Source organism: Hylobates moloch, unplaced genomic scaffold (assembly GCF_009828535.3).
Source record: "Hylobates moloch isolate HMO894 unplaced genomic scaffold, HMol_V3 SCAFFOLD_13, whole genome shotgun sequence".
In the NCBI taxonomy this organism is placed as follows: domain Eukaryota; kingdom Metazoa; phylum Chordata; class Mammalia; order Primates; family Hylobatidae; genus Hylobates; species Hylobates moloch.
The window spans coordinates 66,719,703-66,742,328 of NW_026652288.1; positions in this window are offsets into that span (position 1 = coordinate 66,719,703).

Below are 22,626 nucleotides of genomic sequence, written 5' to 3' on the forward strand. Positions count from 1 at the left end.
CCAAAGCTAGCAGAAGACAAGAAATAACCATAATCAGAGCTGAACTGAAGGAAATTGAGATACAAAAAAACCATCCAAATGATCAACGAACCCTAGAGTTGGCTTTTTGAAAAAAATAAGATAGGCCACTAGCTAGACTACTAAGAAAAAAGAGAAAATCCAAATAAACACAATTAGAAACGAAGGGAATGTTACCACTGACCTCACAGAAATAAAGATAACCATCAGAAACTTCTATGAACACCATTATGAACACAAACTAGAAAACCTAGAAGAGATGGCTACATTTCTAGACACATACAACCTCCCAAGACTGAACCAGGAAGAATATCCCTGAACAGACTAATAACAAGATCAAAAATTGAATCACTAATAGCTTGCCAATCAAAAAAATCTCAGGACCTGATGGCTTCACAGCTAAATTCTGCCAGATGTACAAAGAGCTGGTGTCATTCCTACAGAAACTGCTCCAAAACAATTAAGGAGGAGAACTTCTTCCCCAACTCATTCTATGAGGCCAGCATCATCCTGATACCAAAGCCTGGCAGAGACACAACTGAAAAATAAAATTTCACACCAATATCCTTGATGAACATCAATGCAAAAATCCTAAATAAAATGCTTGCAAATATCTAGCAGCTCATCAGAAAGCTAATCCACTACAATCAAGTAGGCTTCATCCCTGAGATGCAAGGTTGGTTCAACATACACAAATCAATAAATGTGATTCATCACATAAACAGAACTAAAAGTAAAAACCACACGATTATCTCAATAGATGTGGAGAAGGCTTTTGATAAAATTCAACATACTTAATGTTAAAAACTCTCAAACTAGGTATTCAGGGAAAATACCTCAAGATAATAAGAGCCATCTATGACAAACTGACAGCCAACACTATACTGAATGGGCAAAAGCTTGAAGCATTCCCCTTGAAAACTGGTGCAAGACCAGGATGCCTTCTTTTACCACTGCTGTTCAACATAGTTTTGGAAGTTCTGGCCAGGGCAAACAGGCAAGAGAAAGAAAGTGCATCCAAATAGGAGGAGAGGAAGTCAAACTATCTCTGTTTGCAGATGACATGATTCTTTATTTAGAAAACCTTGTAGTCTCAGCCCAAAATCTCCTTCAGCTGATAAACAACTTCAGCAAATTAATGTACAAAAATCACTAGCATTCCTATATACCAACAACAGCCAAATTGAGAGCCAAATCAGAAAGGCAATCCCATTCACAATAGCCACAAAAAGAATAACATACCTAAGAATACAGCTAACCAGGGAGCTGAAAGATTTCTACAAAAAGAATAACAAAACACTGCTCAAATAATTTAGAGATGACACAAACGAATGGAAAAACATCTCATGCTCATGGATAGGAAGAATCAATACCATTAAAATGGCCATACTGCCCAAAGCAACTCATAGGTTCAATGCTATTCCTATCAAACTGCCAATGACATTTTTCACAAAACTAGAAAAAACTATTTTAAAATTCATATGGAACCAAAAAAAAAAGGCCACATATCCAAGGCAATCCTAAGCAAAATGAACAAAAGCTGGAGACATAACGTTACTTGACTTCAAACTGTACTGCAGGGCTACAGTAAACAAAACAGCATAGTACTGGTACAAAAACAGGCACATAGACCAATGGAACAGAATAGAAATCCCAGAAATAAAGCCCCACACCTATGACCATTTGATCTTTGACAAAGCTGACAAGAACAACCAATGGGGAAAAGAGTCCCTATTCAATAAATGGTGCTGGGATAACTGGCCAGCCATATGCAGAAGATTGAAGCTGGACTCCTTCCTTACACCATATACAAAAATCAATGCAACTTTTTAAATGTAAAACCCCAAACTATGAATACTTTGGGAGACAACCTAGGCAATACCATCCTAAATGTAGGAACTGGCAAAGATTTCATGACAAAGACACCAAAAGCAATTGCAACAAATGCCAAAATTTACAAGTGGGATCTAATTAAATTTAAGAGCCTCTGAACAGCAATGGAAACTATCAGCAGATTAAACAGACAACCTACAGAAGGGGAGAAAATTTTTGCAAACCTTGCATCTGACAAAGGTCTAATATTCAGCATCTATAAGGAACTTAAATTTACAAGAGAAAAACAAAACCCCATTAAAACGTGGCAAAGGACAGGAACATTTTTCAAAAGAAGACATACATGTGGCCAAGCATATTTAAAAAAGCTCAACATCACTGATTATTAGAGAAATGCAAATCAAAATCAGTCAGAATGGCGATTACAAAAAAGTAGAAAAAATAACAGGTGCTGGCGATGTTGCAGAGAAAAGGGAACACTTACACACTGTGGGTGAGAATGTAAATCAATTCAGTTATTGTGGAAAGAAGCTTAGTGATTCCTCAAAGAGCTAAAAGCAGAACTACTACTTGACCCAGCAATGTATTACTGGGCATATACCTGGAGGGATATAAATTATTCTACCATAAAGGCACAGGAACATGAATGTTCACTGCAGCACTATTCACAACAGCAAAGACATGGAATCAACCTAAATGGCCATCAATGATAGATTAAAGAAAATGTGGTACATATACACCATGGAATACCATGCAGCCATAAAAAAGAACAAGATCATGTATTTTGCAGGAACATGGATGAAGTTGGAGGTTATCATCCTAAGCAAACTAACACAGGAACAGAAAACCAAATACCACATGTTCTTACTTATAAGTGGGAGCTAAATGATGAGAACTAATGAACCCATAGAAGGAAACAACAGACACTGTGGTCTACTTGAGTGTGGAGGGTGGAAGAAGGGAGAGGAACAGAAAAGATAACTATTGGGTTCTGGGCTTAATACCTGGGTGATGATTTGTACAATAAACCCCTGTGACACAAGTTTACCTGTGTAACAAACCTTCACATGTACCCTTGAACCTAAAAAGTTAAAAATACATAGATATTCCAAAGGTTGATTTGAGACATGTAATGGAAAGCTACTTTATCAGATTCACCTGAGTGGATTTTGATTTTTTCCTTCTTCCTTGTCTTCCATCATTCCTTCTTTCCTTTTTAGTATCAAATGTCTTTTCCAGCTGTAATATTGTCAATATGAAATGGGTAATCTTTGTAACAATTTTAAAAATGCTTTACATTCTTTTTTTTTTTTTTTTAAAGAGAGCCTTGCTCTGTCACCCCGGCTGAAGTGAAGTGGCACAATTACAGCTCTCTGTAGTCTTGAGCTCCAGGGCTCAAGTGATCCTTCCACTTCAGCCTTCTGAGTCACTGGGATTACAGGCACCAGCCACCCTGCCTCGATCATTATAATCATCTTTAACACAAAACCGTTTAGATTTTATTGCAAACACCTTTTTCTGACAAATTCGAGTAGTTTAGGGAAGTACAATTAAGGCTATATTACAGAATATGCATAACATATACATTTTAGTTCCAATTTAGTTGCCACTCTGAATTCAGGTAGCCACAAAAAAACACTATTTAAGATTTTTGTTTAAGATAGAGTAGCATCCAAGTTTCCTAACTGTATTAATTTCTATTGCTGTGTAAGAAATTGCCACCAAGTTAGCTGGTTAAAAGAACACAAATCTATTATCTCACATTTCCTGTGGGCCAGTAGTCTGTACTCTATTAAGGTCTCAAAAGTGCTGAAATCATGGTTCCAGCCAGCTGCATTCTTACCTGAGGGTATGAATAAGGAAAGAACTGCTTCCAAGATTATTTACATTGTTGGTAGAATTCAGTTCCTTGTGACTGTAGAACAGAAATCTCAGTTTTCTTGCCTACTAGTGACTGGAGACTACCCTAAGCATCCTTACCACATGGCCCACTCCATACCCTTACCCTTTGAATCCCTTCCTTCAACAAGAGCCCAAACTCTTTTAAGGGGTTTACCAAATTGGTCAGGCCCACCAGGGATAATCTCCCTTCCGATTAACTCGAAGTACATTGATTTGAGACTTCATTACATCTGCAAAAATCCCTTACCTTTTTTTCCATGTGAAGTAACCTAATTACAGGAGTGAAGTTCATCATAGTCAATCTTACCCACACTCAAGGGGAGGGGACTATACAGAACATGTACACCGGGGAGAGGGAATCTCAAAGGTCATCTCAGAATTCTTCCTGCCACACCAATTTTAACTCCTTGTTGCTCCAAGGCCCCTCATCACTGAGCACCTTAGTGTCAGGAGTGAACTATTTATCTAGCACATAACCATGATACTTCTGACTAACCTTTGGCAGAACTGAAAGGGAAAATTTGAGCTACCTGTTGAAGAGATTGGGAAACAGAGTGAAGGTTTAGAAGAGGAAATGTCTCCAGTCTTGTTATTTTTCTTGTCAGAGCTCCACGGTCTATTGGATTGTCTAAGCCTGGAAGCCTTTGACCTTCCCTCCAGAAGCCAGACCTTTCTTCTTGTCATTTTTCTTGATTTTTTTTTTTTTTTAGCTGTATAACTTTGTCCATAAATTGGTGATCTTTAGGAAATTAACACCGAAATATACTAATCTCAAACTGATGTTGAGACTTGGTATAATGAAAAAATGTTTAATGTTGCATCATTTTATCTTTTAATAACTTTTTAAACTGTGAAGTCTCTTTGAATTCAGAGTATCTACTCCACAGAGTTTTAGTACTATGAAGTTTCTATTGTCAATTTAAATTTAGCTTCTTCATCTACAATGAACTCAAACAAATTTACAAGAAAAAAACAACCCCATCAAAAAGTGGGCAAAGGACATGAACAGACACTTCTCAAAAGAAGACATTTATGCAGCCAAAAAACACATGAAGAAATGCTCATCATCACTGGCCATCAGAGAAATGCAAATCAAAACCACAGTGAGATACCATCTCACACCAGTTAGAATGGCCATCATTAAAAAAATCAGGAAACAACAGGTGCTGGAGAGGATGTGGAGAAATAGGAACACTTTTACACTGTTGGTGGGACTGTAAACTAGTTCAACCATTGTGGAAGTCAGTGTGACGATTCCTCAGGGATCTAGAACTAGAAATACCACTTGACCCAGCCATCCCATTACTGGGTATATACCCAAAGGACTATAAATCATGCTGCTATAAAGACACATGCACACGTATGTTTATTGCGGCACTATTCACAATAGCAAAGACTTGGAACCAACCCAAATGTCCAACAACGATAGACTGGATTAAGAAAATGTGGCACATATACACCATGGAATACTATGCAGCCATAAAAAATAATGAGTTCATGTCCTTTGTAGGGACATGGATGAAACTGGAAAACATCATTCTCAGTAAACTATCGCAAGGATAAAAAACCAAACACCACATGTTCTCACTCATAGGTGGGAATTGAACAATGAGAACTCATGGACACAGGAAGAGGAACAGTCTGGGGACTGTTGTGGGGTGGGGGGAGGGGGGAGGGACAGCATTAGGAGATATACCTAATGCTAAATGACGAGTTAATGGGTGCAGGAAATCAACATGGCACATGGATACATGTGTAACAAACCTGCACATTGTGTACATGTACCCTAAAACCTGAAGTATAATAATAAAAAATAAAAAATAAAACACTGAAAAAAAATTTTAGCTTCTTCTGGCAATTTTCTGATTCATGGTTTCTCTTAATTTTTCTGCATAAGTTATTTAGGTTCTTCTAGTTCCTCTAATATTAAAAAAATTTAAATTTCTTTCCTTGATGTTTTTCTCATTATCTCATTTTTTTTCTTTTTCTGATGCATTTGCTTTCAGATTTACTCCAGTCTTCTCCCTTTCTTTCAAACGAATTATCCTGGTTATCCTTAATATTTTTGGCCTCATCTTCACCTAGTCCCTGCTGGAAGCCTTTCTTTCCACCCTCTGTATCAGGTGCTTGGACAGAATATGTGCGCACTGCAGAGGCCAAAATTGCCTGCACTGTGGCCACCATCTTGATCCTGGTATGAACATATGTGAAGGAGAAGTTCATGTAGCTCCAGCGTATGTGGGTGACAACTGAGCAGAGTTCAGTTGCCGAATTTGTTTTTTGTTGACCTAACCTAAACCCTGTACAGATCTGGTCTTCCTGACTTTTGGTAGGATTTGTAGAAAAAAAATTTTTTCCCTATTCCATTGATACAAAAACCACTACTGACTTTAGAAGTCACTTTTTTCCTTTAGATATTATACCTGTTGAAGTTATTTTGCCTTTAAGTGACAGAAAACTCAGCCCAGCCTGGCTCTGGAAAATAGGAAGATTTTTGGCTCACCTAACCTAATAGGCCCATATGACACCAGTGGGAGCTGGATTCACTCTTTGTTTTTGGCTCATTTATGCTTCATGCTCGTTCCATTCTCAAGCAATTCCCTCATCAAAACATGTCTGTGGGGTCATCTATTCCTAAGGAACAATACAATGTCAGAATTCTTCTGGGCCCAATAAATTTCTGAAGAGTCGACAATGGATTTTTTATATAGCAGTGATAAGGCAGATATTAAAATGTCCCCATAAATACTTTTTGACTTACATAACTTTTGTATTACCTTACATGTTACAGGTCCAATAAAAATGCTAGTTGACTGAAAAAGGAACAAATGGATATTTAAGTCCCGGTATTAATTGCCCAGAAGATAATTTCTAGTGTAAAAAAAAGAAAAGGAATAAGGAGGAGAAAAAGAATTGTTTTAAAATCCAAATCTGGGCCAGGTGCAGTGGCTCATGCCTATAATCCCAGCACTTTGGAAGGCTGAGGTGAAAGGATTATTTGAGGCCAGGAGTTTGAGGCCAGCCTGGGCAACATGGTGAGACTCTGTCTCTACAATTTTTTTTTTTAATTAGCTGGGCATGGTGGTGCATGCCTGTAGTCCCAGCTACCTGGCAGACTGAGGTGGCAGGATCACTTGAGCTTGGGAGGTCAAGGCTGAAGTGAGCCGTGTTCATGCCACTATACTCCATCCTGGGTGACAGAGCAAGATCCTGTCTTGAAGAAAAAAATTGAAACCTGGGTTCAGATTTTAACTTCATCAATTAATAGCTGCATGACCTGAGCAAAATATTTTATGTTTTTAGCCTCATTTCTTTACACCATGAAGATAATACCCATAGTGCTTTTTTTCCTAGTATCATGCTGATTAAATGCAATGATACAGTAGGTTAAGCTCTTTAGATAGGACCTGGCATAAGAAAGCTCTTAATAAATATTAGCTATTATTATTAGCAGTGAACTTGAAACATAATAGACTCTCAGAAATGTTGGTTTCCTCCACTTTTATCTGTTTATTCATTCTTTTTGCTGTCATTGATAGTTTTATTCTATTAGGTCATTCTATTCAGGGACTGATCCAGATTTTGAAGGGCCTAAAGCTCATATAATTTATAAGGTTTTTTTTTTTTTTAAAGAGAAAGCATACAATACTATGAATAAAAATTAGGTATGGGGGACTTGCTGGCACGATGGCTGAATAGGAAGAGCTCCGGTCTGTATCTCCCAGCAAGACCAACGCAGAAGGCAAGTGATTTCTGCATTTCCAACTGAGGTACCCAGTTCATCTCACTGGGACTGGTTGGACAGTGAGTGCAACCCATGGAGGGTGAACCAAAGCAGGGTGGGGCATCACCTCACCTGGGATATGCAAAGGGTTGGAGGATTTCCCTCCCCTAGCCAAAGGAAGCTGTGAGAGACTGTACCAGGAGGAATGGTATCCAGATATGTGCTTTTTCCCATGGTCTTTGCAACTGGCAGACCAAGAGATTCCCTCTGGTTCCTATGCCACCAGGGCCATGGGTTTAAGCAAAAAACTAAGGGGCTGTTTGGGCAGACACCGAGCTAGCTGTAGGAGTTCTTTTTTTTTTCTTTTTTTCATACCCCAGTGCACCTGGAATGCTAGTGAGACAGAACCGTTCACTCCCCTGGAAAGGGGGCTGAAGCCAGGGAGCCAAGTGGTCTGGCTTGGTGGGTTCCACCCCCATGGAGCCCAGCAAGCTAAGATCCACTGGCTTGAAATTCTTGTACCAGCACAGCAGTCTGAGGTCAACCTGGGATGCTTGAGCCTGGTGGGGGAAGGGGAGTCCACCACTGCTGAGGCTTGAGTAGGTGATTTTACCCTCACAGTGTAAACAAAGCTGCCAGGAAGTTTGAACTGGGCAGAGCCCACCACAGTTCAGCAAGGCTGCTGTGGCCAGACTGCCTCTCTAGATTCCTCCTGTCTGGGCAGGGCATCTCTGAAAAAAGAAAGGTAGCACCACCAGTCAGGGACTTATAGATAAAACCCCCATCTCCCTGGGACAGAGCAGCTGGGGGAAGGGGCGGCTGTGGGCACAGCTTCAGCAGATGAAAACATCCCTGCCTGATGGCTCTGAAGAGAACAGCAGATCTCCCAGCACAGCATTCAAGCTCTGATAAGGGACAGACTGTCTCCTCAAGTGGGTTGCTGACCCCTGAATATCTTGACTGGGTGACACCTCCCAGTAGGGGCTGACAGATACCTCATACAGGAGAGATCTGGCTAGCATCAGGCAGGTGCCCCTCTGATGAAGCTTCCAGAGGAAGGAACAGGCAGCAATCTTTGCTGTTCTGCAGCCTCTGCTGGTGATACCTAGGCAAACAGCGTCTGGAGTGGACCTCCAGCAAACTCCAGCAGACCTGCAGCAGAGGGGCCTGACTGTTAGAAGGAAAAGTAACAAACAGAAAGGAATAGTATCAACATCAATAAAAAGGACGTCCACTCAGAGACCACATCCAAAGGTTACCAACATCAAAGACCAAAGGTAGATAATTCCACGAAGATGAGGAAAAACCAGCACAAAAAGGCTGAAAATTCCAAAAACTAGAACACCTCTTCTCCTTCAAAGGATTACAACTTTTTGCCAGCAAGGGAACAAAACTGGATGGAGAATGAGTTCAATGAATTGACAGAAGTAGGCTTCAGAAGGTGGGTAACAGCAAACTCCTCCAAGCTAAAGGAACATGTCCTAACCCAACTCAAGGAAGTTAAGAACCTTGAAAAAAGGTTAGATGAATTGCTAACTAGAATAACCAGTTTAGAGAAGAACATAAATTACCTGATGGAGCTGAAAAACACAGCACAAGAACTTCATGAAGCATACACAAGTATCAATAGTCAAATTGATCAAGCAGAAGAAAGGATATCAGAGATTGAATATCAACGTAATGAAATAAAGCAAGATGTCAAAATTAGAGAAAAAAGAGTGAAAAGAAATGAACAAAGCCTCCAAAAAATATGGGACTATGTGAAAAGACCAAATCTATGTTTGATAGGGTGGGTCACCTAAAAGAGATGGGGAGAGTGTTTCCCAACTTAGTTTCATTCTTCAGGATATTATCCAGGAGAACTTCCCCAACCTAGCAACGCAGGCCACATTCAAATTCAGGAAATACAGAGACCACCATAAAGATAGTCCTCAAGAAGAGCAACCCCAAGACACATTATCATCAGATTCACCAAGGTTGAAATGAAGGAAAAAATGTTAAGGGCATCCAGAGAGAAATATCGGGTTACCCACAAAGGGAAGCAACTAACAGCGAATCTCTTGGCAGAAACCCTACAAGCCAGAAGTGAGTGGGGGTGGGGGTGCAATATTCAACATACTTAAAAAAGAGAATTTTCAACCCAGAATTTCATATCCAGCCAAACCCAAACTAAGCTTCATAAGCGAAGGAGAAATAAAGTCCTTTACAGACAAGCAAATGCTGAGAGATTTTGTCCCCACCAGGCCTGCCTTACAAGAGCTCCTGAGGGAAGCACTCAACATGGAAAGGAACAACCAGTACCAGCCACTTCAAAAACATACCAAATTGTAAAGACCATCGATGCTATGAAGAAACGGCATCAACTAACAGGCAAAATAACCAGCTAGCATCATAATGACAGGATCAAATTCACATATAACAATATTAATCTTAAATGTAAATGGGCTAAATGCCCCAATTAAAAGACACAGACTGTTCTGCATGCTGAATTCAGGAGACCCATCTCACGTGCAAAGACACACATAGGCTCAAAATAAAGAAATGGAAGAATATTTACCAAGCAAATGGGAAGCAAAAAAAGCAGGGGTCACAATCCTAGTATCTGATAAAACAGACTTTAAAACAATAAAAATCGAAAGAGACAAAGAAGGGCATTACATAATGGTAAAGGGATCAATTCAACAAGAAGAGCTAACTATCCTAAATATATATGCATCAAATACAGGAGCACCCAGATTCATAAAGCAAGTTCTTACAGACCTAAAAGGAGACTTAGACTCCCATACAGTAACAGTGGGAGACTAACACCCCACTGTCAATATTAGATCAATGAGACAAAGTTAACAAGGATATCCAGGACTTGAACTCACCTCTGGACCAAGCAGACCTAACAGACATCTACAGAACTCTCCACCCCAAATGAACAGAACATACATTCTTCTTAGCACCACATCACACTTATTCTAAAACTGAACACATAATTGGAATTAAAAACACTCCTCAGCAAATGCAAAAAATGGAAATCATAACAAACAGTCTCTCAGACCACAGTGCGATCAAACTAGAACTCCGGATTAAGAAACTCACTCAAAATGGCCCAACTACATGGGAACTGAACAACCTGCTCCTGAATGACTACTGGGTAAATAATGAAATGAAGACAGAAATAAGTAAGTTCTTTGAAACCAATGAGAACAAAGACACAACATACCAGAAACTCTGGGACACATCTAAAGCAGCATGTAGAGAGAAATTTATAGCACTAAATGTCCACAAGTGAAAGCAGGAAAGTTCTAAAATTGACACCCTAACATCACAATTAAAAGAACTAGACAAGCAAGACCAAACAAATTCAAAAGCTAGCAGAAGGTAAGAAATAACTAAGATCAGAGCAGAACTGAAGGAGATAGAGACACGAAAAACCCTTCAAAATATCAATGAATCCAGGAGCTGGTTTTTTGAAAAGCAGCTGGTTTTTTGAAAAGATCAACAAAATAGACCGCTGGCAAGACTAATGAAGAAAAGAGAGAAGAATCAAATAAATGCAATAAAAAATGATAAAGGGGATATCACCACTGATCCCACAGAAATACAAACTGCCATCAAAGAATACCATAAACACCTCTATGCAAAGAAACCAGAAAATCTAGAAGAAAAGAACAAATTCCTGGACACATACACCCTCCCAAGACTAAACCAGGAAGAAGTCAAATCCCAGAAGAGACCAATAACAAGTTCTGAAATTGGGGCAGTAATTAATAGCCTACAAACACCACAAAAAAGTCCAAGGCCAGACGGATTCACAGCCAAATTCTACCAGAGTTACCAAGAGGAGCTGGTATCATTCCTTCTGAAATTGTTCCTAACAATAGAAAAGGAGGGAATCCTAACTCATTTTATGAGGCCAGCATCATCCTGATCCCAAAACCTGGCAGACACACAACAAAAAAGAAAATTTCAGGCCAGTATCCCTGATGAAGATTGATGTAAAAATCCTCAATAAAATACTGGCAAACCAAATCCAGCAGTACATCAAAAAGCTTATCCACCAAGATTAAGTCAGCTTCACCCCTGGGATGCAAGGCTAGTTCAATATACCTGAATTAATAAACATAATCCATCACATAAGCAGAACCAATGACAAAAACCACATGATTATCTCAATAGATGCAGAAAAGGCCTTCGACAATACTCAACAGCCCGTCATGCTAAAAACTCTCAATAAACTAGGCATTGATGGACTGAATCTCAAAATAAGAGCTATTTATGACAAACCAACAGCCAATATCATACTGAATGGGCAAAAACTGGAAGCATTCCCTTTGAAAACTGGCACAAGACAGGGATGCCCTCTCTCACCACTCTTATTCAATATAGTATTGGAAGTTCTGGTCAGGGCAATTGGCAAGAGGAAGAAATAGAGGGTATTCAATTAGGAAAAGAGGAAGTCAAATTGTCTCTGTTTACAGATGACATGATTGTATATTTAGAAAACCCAGTCGTCTCAGTCTAAAATCTCCTTAAGCTGATAAGCAAAGTCTCAGGATACAAAAATCAATGTGCAAAAATCATAAGCATTCCTATACACCAATAGCAGACAAACAGAGCCAAATCATGAGTGAACTCCCATTCACAACTGCTACTAAGAGAATAAAATACCTAGGAATAAAACTTACAGGGGATGTGAAGGACCTCTTCAAGAACCACTGCTCAAGGAAATAAGAGAGGACACAAACAACTGGGAAAACATTCCATGCTCATGGACAGGAAGAATCAAAATCGTGAAAATGGCCATACTGGCCAAAGTAATTTATATATTCAATGCTATCCCCATCAAGCTACCACTGAGTTTCTTCACAGAATTGGAAAAAACTACTTTAAATTTCATATGGAACCAAAAAAGAGCCCACATGGCCAAGACAATCTAAGCTAAAAGAAAGCTGGAGGCATCACTCTACCTGACTTCAAACTATGCTACAAGGCTACAGTAACCAAAACAGCATGGTACTGGTACCAAAACAGATATATAGACCAATGGAACAGAACAGAGCCCTCAGAAATGATGCCACACATCTAAACCATCTGATATTTGACAAACCTGACTAAAACAAGCAATGGGGAAAGGATTCCCTATTTAATAAATCGTGTTGGGAAAACTGGCTAGCCATATGCAGAAAGCTGAAACTGGACCCCTTCCTTACACCTTATACAAAAATTAATTCAAGATGGATTAAAGACTTACACAGAAGACCTAAAACCATAAAAGCCCTAGAAGAAAACCTAGGCAATACCATTCAGGACATAGGCATGGACAAAGACTTCACGACTAAAACACCAAAAGCAATGGCAACAAAAGCCAAAATTGACAAATGGGATCTAATTAAACTAATAGCTACTTCACAGCAAAAGAAGCTATCATCAGAGTGAACAGCAGACCTATAGAATGGGAGAAAATTTTTGCAATCTATCCATCAGACAAAGAGCTAATATCCAGAATCTACAAAGAACTTAAACAAATTTACAAGAAAACAACAACAACCCTTTCAATAAGTGAGCAAATAATATGAACAGACACGGAGCCAAGATGGCTGAATAGGAACAGCTCCGGTCTACAGCTCCCAGCGTGAGTGACACAGAAGATGGGTGATTTCTGCATTTCCGTTTGAGGTACCCAGTTCATCTCATTAGGGAGTGCCAAACAGTGGGTGCAGGGCAGTCGGTGCAGCGCACTGTGCACAAGCTGAAGCAGGGCGAGGCATTGCCTCACTCGGGAAGCGCAAGGGGTCAGAGAGTTCCCTTTCCTAGTCAAAGAAAGGGGGTAACAGACAGCACCTGGAAAATTGGGTCAGTCCCACCCTAATACTGCACTTTTCCAAAGGGCCTGGAAAACAGCACACCAGGAGATTGTGTCCCACACCTGACTCCGAGGGTCCTATGCCCACGGAGTCTCACTGATTGCTAGCACAGCAGTCTGAGATCAAACTGCAAGGTGGCAGCGAGGCTGGGGGAGGGGCGCCCGCCATTGCCCAGGCTTGCTTAGGTAAACAAAGCAGCCAGGAAGCTCGAACTGGGTGGAGCCCTCCACAGCTCAAGGAGGCCTGCCTGCCTCTGTAGGCTCCACCTCTGGGGGCAGGGCACAGACAAACAAAAGTCAGCAGGAACCTCTGCAGACTTAAATGTCCCTGTCTGACTGACAGCTTTGAAGAGAGTAGTGGTTCTCCCAGCACGCAGCTGGAGATCTAGAACGGACAGACTGCCTCCTCAAGTGGGTCCCTGACCCCCGAGCAGCCTAACTGGGAGGCACCCCCCAGTAGGGACAGACTGACACCTCACTCGGCCAGGTACTCCTCTGAGACAAAACTTCCAGAGCAACTATCAGACAGCTGAATTTGTGGTCTCACGAAAATCCGCTGTTCTGCAGCCATCGCTGCTGACACCCAGCCAAACGGTCTGGAGTGGACCTCTAGCAAACTCCAACAGACCTGCAGCTGAGGATCCTGTCTGGTAGAAGGAAAACTAACAAACAGAAAGGACATCCACACCAAAAACCCATCTGTACATCACCATCATCAAAGACCAAAGGTAGATAAAACCACAAAGATGGGGAAAAAACAGAGCAGAAAAACTGGAAACTCTAAAAAGCAGAGCACCTCTCCTCCTCCAAAGGAACCCAGTTCCTCACCAGCAGCAGAACAAAGCTGGACGGAGAATGACTTTGACGAGTTGAGAGAAGAAGGCTTCAGACGATCAAACTACTCCGAGCTACGGGAGGAAATTCAAAACAATAGCAAAGGAGTTAAAAACTTTGAAAAAAAATTAGAAGAATGGATAACTAGAATAACCAATGGAGAGAAGGGCTTAAAGGAGCTGATGGAGCTGAAAGCCAAGTATCAAGAACTACGTGAAGATTGCAGAAGCCTCGACAGCCGATGTGATCAACTGGAAGAAAGGGTATCACTGATGGAAGATGAAATGAATGAAATGAAGCAAGAAGGGAAGTTTAGAGAAAAAAGAATAAAAAGAAATGAACAAAGCCTCCAAGAAATTTGGGACTATGTGAAAAGACCAAACCTACGTCTGATTGGTGTACCTGAAAATGACGGGGAGAATGGAACCAAGTTGTAAAACACTCTGCAAGATATTATCCAGGAGAACTTCCCCAATCTAGCAAGGCAGGCCAACATTCAGATTCAGGAAATACAAAGAATGCCACAAAGATACTCCTCGAGAAGAGCAACTCCCAGACACATAATTGTCAGATTCACCAAAGTTGAAATGAAGGAAAAAATGTTAAGGGCAGCCAGAGAGAAAGGTCGGGTTACCCACAAAGGGAAGCCCATCAGACTAACAGCTGATCTCTCAGCAGAAACTCTACAAGCCAGAAGAGAGTGGGGGCCAATATTCAACATTCTTAAAGAAAAGAATTTTCAACCCAGAATTTCATATCCAGCCAAACTAAGCTTCATAAGTGAAGGAGAAATACAATACTTTACAGACAAGCAAATGCTGAGTGATTTTGTCACCACCAGGCCTGCCCTAAAAGAGCTCCTGAAGGAAGCACTAAACATGGAAAGGAAAAACCGGTACCAGCCACTGCAAAAACATGCCAAATTGTAAAGACCATCGAGGCTAGGAAGAAACTGCATCAACTAACGAGCAAAATAACCAACTAACATCATAATGACAGGACCAAATTCACACATAACAATATTAACTTTAAATGTAAATGGGCTAAATGCTCCAATTAAAAGACACAGACTGGCAAATTGGATAAGGAGTCAAGACCCATCAGTGTGCGGTATTCAGGAAACCCATCTTACGTGCAGAGACACACATAGACTCAAAATAAAGGGATGGAGGAAGATGTATCAAGCAAATGGAAAACAAAAAAAGGCAGGGGTTGCAATCGTAGTCTCTGATAAAATAGACTTTAAACCAACAAAGATCAAAAGAGACAAAGGCCATTACATAATGGTAAAGGGATCAATTCAACAAGAAGAGCTAACTATCCCAACACAGGAGCACCCAGATTCATAAAGCAAGTCCTGAGTGACCTACAAAGGGACTTAAACTCCCACACAATAATAATGGGAGATTTTAACACCCCACTGTCAACATTAGACAGATCAATGAGACAGAAAGTTAACAAGGATATCCAGGAATTGAACTCAGCTCTGCACCAAGCAGACCTAATAGACATCTACAGAACTCTCCACCCCAAATCAACAGAATATACATTTTCTTCAGCACCACACCACACCTATTCCAAAATTGACCACACAGTTGGAAGTAAAGCTCTCCTCAGCAAATGTGAAAGAACAGAAATTATAACAAACTGTCTCTCAGACCACAGTGCACTCAAACTAGAACTCAGGATTAAGAAACTCACTCAAAACTGCTCAACTACATGGAAACTGAACAACCTGCTCCTGAATGACTCCTGGGTACATAACGAAATGAAGGCAGAAATAAAGATGTTCTTTGAAACCAACAAGAACAAAGACACAATATACCAGAATCTCTGGGACACATTCAAAGCAGTGTATAGAGGGAAATTTATAGCACTAAATGCCCACAAGAGAAAGCAGGAAACATCCAAAATTGACACCCTAACATCACAATTAAAAGAACTAGAAAAGCAAGAGCAAACACATTCAAAAGCTAGCAGAAGGCTAGAAATAACTAAAATCAGAGCAGAACTGAAGGAAATAAAGACACAAAAAACCATTCAAAAGATTAATGAATCCAGGAGCTGGTTTTTTGAAAAGATCAACAAAATTGATAGACCGCTAGCAAGACTAATAAAGAAGAAAAGAGAGAAGAATCAAATAGATGCAATAAAAAATGATAAAGGGGATATCACCACTGATCCCACAGAAATACAATCTACCATCAGAGAATACTACAAACACCTCTATGCAAATAAACTAGAAAATCTAGAAGAAATGGATAAATTCCTCGACAAATCTGCCCTCCCAAGACTAAATCAGGAAGAAGTTGAATCTCTGAATAGACCAATAACAGGTTCTGAAATTGTGGCAATAATCAATAGCTTACCAACCAAAAAGAGTCCAGGACCTGATGGATTCACAGCCGAATTCTACCAGAGGTAGAAGGAGGAACTGGTACCATTCCTTCTGAAAGTATTCCAATCAAGAGAAAAAGAGGGAATCCTCCCTAACACATTTTATGAGGCCAGCATCGTCCTGATACCAAAGCCTGGCAGAGACATAACCAAAAAAGAGAATTTCAGACCAATATCCTTGATGAACATTGATGCAAAAATCCTCAATAAAATACTGGCAAACCAAATCCAGCAGCACATCAAAAAGCTTATCCACCATGATCAAGTGGGCTTCATCCCTGGGATGCAAGGCTGGTTCAACATACGAAAATCAATAAACATAATCCAGCATATAAACAGAACCAAAGACAAAAACCACATGATTATCTCAATAGATGCAGAAAAGGCCTTTGGCAAAATTCAACAACCCTTCAGGCTAAAAACTCTCAATAAATTAGGCATTGATGGGACATATCTCAAAATAATAAGAGCTATCTATGACAAACCCACAGCTAATATCATACTGAATGGGCAAAAACTGGAAGCATTCCCTTTGAAAACTGGCACAAGACAGGGATGCCCTCTCTCACCACTTCTATTCAACATAGTGCTGGAAGTTCTGGTCAGGGCAATCAGGCAGGAGAAACAAATAAATGGTATTCAATTAGGAAAAGAGGAAGTCAAATTATCCCTGTTTGCAGATGACATGATTGTATATCTAGAAAACCCCATTATCTCAGCCCAAAATCTCCTTAAGCTGATTAGCAACTTCAGCAAAGTCTCAGGATACAAAATCAATGTACAAAAATCACAAGCATTCTTGTACACCAATCACAGACAAACAGAGAGCCAAATCATGAGTGAACTCCCATTCACAATTGCTTCAAAGAGAATAAAATACCTAGGAATCCAACTTACAAGGGATGTGAAGGACCTCTTCAAGGAGAACTACAAACCACTGCTCAATGAAATAAAACAGGATACAAACAAATGGAAGAACATTCCATGCTCATGGGTTGGAAGAATCAATATCGTGAAAATGGCCATACTGCCCAAGGTAATTTATAGATTCAATGCCATCTCCATCAAGCTACCAATGACTTTCTTCACAGAATTGGAAAAATCTACTTTGAAGTTCATATGGAACCAAAAAAGAGCCCACATCGCCAAGTCAATCCTAAGCCAAAAGAACAAAGCTGGAGGCATCATGCTACCTGACTTCAAACTATACTACAAGGCTACAGTAACCAAAACAGCATGGTACTGGTACTAAAACAGAGATATAGATCAATGGAACAGAACAGAGCCCTCAGAAATAATGCCGCATATCTACAACTATCTGATCTTTGACAAACCTGACAAAAACAAGCAATGGGGAAAGAATTCTCTATTTAATAAATGGTGCTGGGAAAACTGGCTAGCCATATGTAGAAAGCTGAAACTGGATCCCTTCCTTACACCTTATACAAAAATTAATTCAAGATGGATTAAAGACTTACATGTTAGACCTAAAACCATTAAAATCCTACAAGTAAACCTAGGCAATACCATTCAGGACATAGGCGTGGGCAAGGACTTCATGTCTAAAACACCAAAAGCAATGGCAACAAAAGCCAAAATTGACAAATGGGATCTAATTAAACTAAAGAGCTTCTGCACAGCAAAAGAAACTACCATCAGAATAAACAGGCAACCTACAGAATGGGAGAAAATTTTTGCAACCTACTCATCTGACAAAGGGCTAATATCCAGAATCTACAATGAACTCAAACAAATTTACAAGAAAAAAACAAACAACCTCATCAAAAAGTGGGCGAAGGACATGAACAGACACTTCTCAAAAGAAGACATTTATGCAGCCAAAAAACACATGAAAAAATGCTCATCATCACTGGCCATTAGAGAAATGCAAATCAAAACCACAGTGAGATACCATCTCACACCAGTTAGAATGGCCATCATTAAAAACTCAGGAAACAACAGGTGCTGGAGAGGATGTGGAGAAATAGGAACACTTTTACACTGTTGGTGGGACTGTAAACTAGTTCAACCATTGTGGAAGTCAGTGTGGCCATTCCTCAGGGATCGAGAACTAGAAATACCATTTGACCCAGCCATCCCATTACTGGGTATATACCCAAAGGACTATAAATCATGCTGCTATAAAGACACATGCACATGTATGTTTATTGCAGCACTATTCACAATACCAAAGACTTAGAACCAACCTAAATGTCCAACAACAATAGAATGGATTAAGAAAATGTGGCACATATACACCATGGAATACTATGCAGCCATAAAAAATGATGTGTTCATGTCCTTTGTAGGGACATGGATGAAACTGGAAACCATCATTCTCAGTAAACTATCACAAGGACAAAAAACCAAACACTGCATGTTCTCACTCATAGGTGGGAATTGAACAATGAGAACTCGTGGACACAGGAAGGGGAACATCACGCTCTGGGGACTGTTGTGGGGTGGGGGGAGGGGGGAGGGACAGCATTAGGAGATACACCTAATGCTAAATGATGAGTTAATGGGTGCAGCAAACCAACATGGCACATGGATACATATGTAACAAACCTGCACATTGTGCACATGTACCCTAAAACCTGAAGTATAATAATAAAAAAAAATATGAACAGAAGTGTCTGTTCAAAAGAAGACATTTATGCAGTCAACAAACATATGAAAAAAATCTCATTATCACTGGTCATTAGAGAAATGCAAGTCAAAACCACAATGAGATAATGTCTCACATCAGTTAGAATGGCAATCATTAAAAAGTCAGGAAACAACAGATGCTGGAGAAGTAGAGAAATAGGAACACTTTTATACTGCTGGTGGGAGTGTAAATTAGTTCAACCATTGTGGAAGACAGTGTGGCGATTTCTCAAGGACCTGGAACTAGAAATGCCATTTGACCCAGCAATCCCATTACTGGGTATATACCCAAAGGATTATAAATCATTCTTGTATAAAGACACATGCACATGTATGTTTATTGCTGCACTGTTTACAATAGCAAAGACTTGGAACCAACCCAAATGTCCATCAATGATAGACTTGATAAAGAAAATGTGACACATATTTGCACACATATATATGCACATGTGGCACATATACATGTGCACACATATATATATGCGCACATGTGGCACATATACACCATGGAATACTATGCAGCCATAAAAAATGATGAGTTCATGTCCTTTTCAGCACAGGGTTATAGGAATCTAGAATCTATATATATAAAGGTTTGGGCAGGGTTATAGGAATCTAGAGGAAACTACAGAATCACCTTCACTGGATGCATGAAAAATGTAGTGCCATCCAACTGTTCTGTCACGGTAGTTACGAGCATACAAGAACTTTGGACTCAGACTGATAAGGGATCCAATAGCAGCTTTATCAGTTTCTATGGGTGTGATCTTCGGCAATTAAAAAAAAAAAGCTATCTGCATTTCAGTTTTCTCATCTGTAAAATTAAAGATGATACTATCTCTAAAGGTTTTTGAGAGAACTAAATGAGAAAATGTAACTCAAATGGTAACAACATCTGACACAGTGCAAAAGCCATAACTATTACATCTAGTTATCATCCCTTATTTTATTCCTAGTAGAGATATTATAATGTGGGCCACAAAAACTTATTTTTGAGCATGTTTGGCTGTAATAAAAAACCCCAAATAAAAGAAAAAAAAATAACAAAATCACATACTTTGCAGCAACATGGCTGCAGCTGGAGGCCATTATTCTAGGCGAATTAATGCAGAAACAGAAAACCAAATAATATACTTCTCACTTATAAGTGGGAACTAAACATTGGATACTCATGGACATGAAGATGGCAAAAATAGACACTGGGACTACTAGAAGGGGGAAAGGTTGAAAATCTAACTATTCGGTACTATTCTCACTACCTGGGTGAAGGGATCAATCGCATCCTAAACCCCACCATCACTATATATACTCATGTAACAAACCTGCACATGTATGCTCTGAATCTACGATAAAAGTTAAAATTATTTTATTTAAAATAAGATATAAAAAGTTCACATTTAGAATTAGAATTTATAATAAATTACACATATATAAAATATGGTAGGTATTACAAATAGTGCAAGTCAGGAAATCTTTTAATTCTAATTATTTGCTTACATGCCTCTAAATTAACTTTTTTGTGCTGCATTTTCTTTGGTTGTTTCATTCTGTCACAAGTCTTACATTTTCAATAAAGAGAATAGAAAAATAATCAAGTCTTTCCTCTAGAATGATAGAGCAAAATTCATTTTTGAAATTGATGGTTTCGCAGTTTCTTTCAACTTCACAGTTTATTATTTGTAATCCTGTACATGGAGCTCCAGCTGCAGCTTCTTGCTGAGATGGCACTACTTTCAGGGGCAGACTTTCAAATGTTTGCAGCCCCTTGATCTCAGTCTTCATATTCTTTGGAAGCTGCAATTTCTAGGTTGGCTAGGTCCTAGCTGCCACTGTGTCCTGTCCCACCATGGCTACTAGTCCTAGGGGGATTAAGGGGATGGGAGGTGGTGGTGAAATGCCATGAAGTCTAGCATTGACTTCTGAGCAGGAAGCAGGGAAAAAATCTCATTTGTGCCTTTCTCCTTGGAGTCAAAGTCTGGATACTTAAAGAGGTCCCCTGGGACAAGGTTGTCACTTGGGCTGCGTGGATGTGAAGGTAGGACCGGCAACCTCTCAACTCCACCTACGGATCTAAGACCACCACCAGGGCAGAGAGGGTGACCCTCAGTCTGAGGTTGATGATTCTTTCCCATGTAGAGTTTATTTAGCAAATAAAAACGTAGGTTGCATTGGTTATGTGGGACCTACTAAAGTGAAAATGTTATTCATTGTTTATCTGAAATTCAAACTTAATTGAGCATCCTGTATTTTATTTGGCAACCTTATCACTATGGCCCTACATGACAGCTTTGTAAAGGGTCCATGCAAGGAAGGGACACCGAAGCTTAAGTTTCATTAGCATTGTAAATCTGTCCTGATTCTACTGTAAAGCTTAACTTCAGTTACTGTTAACCAAAGTTAACAATAAAATGTTCACCAAAAAAATGCCGAATCTAAAGTACCAGATTTGACTAGAGGCTAAAAAAGATTTTGTTTTCTCTTTACTTTCCTCCTTGAAGCTCATTTTGTTCAATTTGGCCCATTCATTTAATATGTTGATATTTTTAAGTCTTAATTCTGTAATACATGACATTAACTATGTGAACTACTTCTAGCATCATTTGATTCTTAAATTTGATATGCAGGTGATAAACCAGTCCTTTTAATAGCAGAAAGACACAGGCAAATTACCTTGGCTGATGGGTATTGAAAGAACTATTATTCTAGGTCCTGTTGCTTTTCAAACAGCAGGCCCAATAAGAGTGAGATCCCCAAACTACAGAATTTAAGTTTGCTCTTTATTCTAGCATTTATTCTTTCCAATAATAATATTTGCTTGGGATGATTTGCAAGGATTTAATATGGGGGGACCGTGAGGGAAAAATTTTTGGGTAAGCCATCTCAAAGGCAGTTTTTCTGCCTCCCTAAAGTTGGGCACATTAGTATTTGCTTTGATCATGCATTGTTACTCTGGTCAATCAGTTGTGGCTAGAGCAGGAGTGTAGGATTTACTCAATATGTATAGCACTGAGTCATAGCAACATAGGTAGTAAAGAATCAGCTTGTTACTATCTCTCAAAGGTAGACAGATGCTCGAAGATTTGTGACTTTCCCCTGAAGGCTGCAGAAAGTAACGAGCTATTGATTTTTGTCAAAATTATAGAGAAATATTGATGAGGTTGAAGCCAAGAAGACAGAACTATAGCCTGTCACTAGGCAAGTCTGCACTTTTTAGATGGAGACAACATCATTCAGTCATTCAAAGCTAATTGTTCTACCATCTAGTTCATTTTTCCCCATCATGTACATGATGCTATGATGAAGCACTTGACTAATAATTAACTGAAATAGGGTTTATACTATGCCTTCTTCATACACCAGTTTAGCCACACTGTCAAAACCAAGCAGTGAAGTTAGTCTGTAATGGCCTGTTACT